Raw genomic sequence first — 2,355 nt, 5'->3', positions numbered from 1 at the left:
TATTCATTACAGGCAGGTGTAATTATTAGATTTCACTGTGTGAGGTGTAGGGGCGGGCTGGGCTGGACCAAAAAATACTATTTTGGGCCAGTGCGATTCCTAATAATTACTTGGTACTTACCTTCTCCTGTTGCCGCAGATCCTCAGCTTCCCTCCCTCCCTCCCTTCCACTAATTGTCGCCGGCTATGGCTGTCACATGGGACGCGCATCACATGATAGGTGCCGTCCCATGTCAGAAGACTGCAGAGCCTGCGGCGCGGATGGAGAGAGGTAAGTGTGGCAGGGGGTGGGGGGTATTTTAATATAGTATGTCTGTGTGGCAGCTTATTGTATATGTGAGTATGGGGCCAGTGTATTTTGTGTGAGTGAGGGGCCAGTGTATTGTGTGTGTGAGTAAGGGGCCAGTGTATAGTGTGTGTGAGTGAGGGGCCAGTGTATAGTGTGTGTGAGTGAGGGGCCAGTGTATTTTGTGTGAGTGACGGGCCAGTGTATTGTGTGTGTGAGTGAGGGGCCAGTGTATAGTGTGTGTGAGTGAGGGGCCAGTGTATAGTGTGTGTGAGTGAGGGGCCAGTGTATTGTGTGTGTGAGTGAGGGGCCAGTGTATTTTGTGTGAGTGACGGGCCAGTGTATTGTGTGTGTGAGTGAGTGGCCAGTGTATTGTGTGTGTGAGTGAGGGGCCAGTGTATTGTGTGTGCATTGCTATTTTATTTGTGTTGTGATGGTGGGGCAATTTAATTTAATAGTGGGGCCTATGAAGTTAAGATGGGGTGATTGGACCTTTAATTTAATGCTGGGGTGGTTTGGGATCTATTAATTGAATGTGGCGCTGTTTGGGAAAAATGAGGTCTATTTATTAAAAGTGATTAGGAATTATTTAATTGCTGGAATGGTTGTGGGAAATGGTTATATTTATTAAACGTAAATGCTATTTAATTTATTGCTGGGCCTGTTTGGAGGGAGGGAATTAGGTTTATTTATCAAATGTGAATACTATTATTGGTTGGAGTTTTCTAAATCTCATGTACCCATTTTTTTTCCCAATTAGGGCTTCCAATATTCCAGGATCCAAACAAGCGGCAAATGAGCTAAAGAAACCAGCAGCTACAAGTGGTGAAAGTGACAAGAACAGGTAGGATAGAGCAGAACAGTCTGCCAGCTTTCCTGAATCTGGTGGGACATGTCCCGAAATTGGGTGACTGTCTCGCTTAAGACAGTTGGGAAGTATCTGGACATCTAGTGCTCTGCTCCTCTCCCAGCACCACCCCATATATAATTTGGTTTAGGTTAACCCTAAAACAATTAATAACCCTGTTAGTATATAGGGCAAAACAAAAACAAGTCTTTTGATGCAAAACATCAGGGGGTAAATATATGAAGCTCCGGGTTCTTCAACACCCGCGAGTTTGAAGACGCCGAACTCGCGGGTGTTGAAGAACCCGGAGCTTCATACATTTACCCCCAGGTTTTAAAGCAAACGGGCTTGGTAAAAGAAAACAAAAAGGTGCCGTAGAGAGAAGGAACATATAAAATAAAGTGCAATATAAGTGAGGTTTGTTTTTGTTGCATTATTTAATTTATTCAAGACTTATTTATAATAATAATAAAGTATTACTGGATTAAGCAACACTAAAATAGCCTCTTTTCATATTGAAAATATATATTGTACCGAAAACACCCTTTAAAGATGGACCTCTACTTATGGGCCAGTGCTGTGTACTTGCCCCCCGGGCTAAAGTCTGCCAGCCCGCCCCTGGTGAGGTGTATCAGACCAGTTTCTAATGGTTACACTGAGCACAATGTTGATTACAGTATTTTCTAATCTATTTCCTTTTGTGCAATTTTAATCAGTGTGTGCATCGATTACATTGCATTCAGTTTCAGGTGCAGAATTTCTAGAGGAGTATTTCCAAATATTCTGCCGAAAAAAAACTTAACATGTAACATTATATAATGTATATTTATACTGCATTTAACCCCTCTTATGCTCATGGCTAACCTATTTATCAATCCCATTGCCACACTCTTTGCCCTCTCTCAGAACATTATTACCAACCTTACTGCCCTCCCATGCCCTCACTGCCCCCCCCCCTACATTGATACCCCATGTACATGACCCCCTCCTTCACACACACACACACACACAGGGGCGGATTGGTAATAGGCCTTATCTGGAAATTTCCTGGTAGGCCGGTGACCTAATGAGGCTGCCTGACGTTGTTGTTTTTTTTTATTAATTTTTTTTTTTTTTTAAGCAAGTAAGGTGACTGGCCCCCTTCCCCGGGACCAGCCAACTTCCTTCAAATGGCCATGGATCTGCTGCCCCTCCTCCCTAAGTGCGGCCTATAACACAAGCA

The sequence above is a fragment of the Mixophyes fleayi genome, chromosome 1 (assembly GCF_038048845.1).
Source record: "Mixophyes fleayi isolate aMixFle1 chromosome 1, aMixFle1.hap1, whole genome shotgun sequence".
In the NCBI taxonomy this organism is placed as follows: Eukaryota; Metazoa; Chordata; class Amphibia; order Anura; family Limnodynastidae; genus Mixophyes; species Mixophyes fleayi.
Note: the sequence above shows the minus strand (reverse complement) of the source record.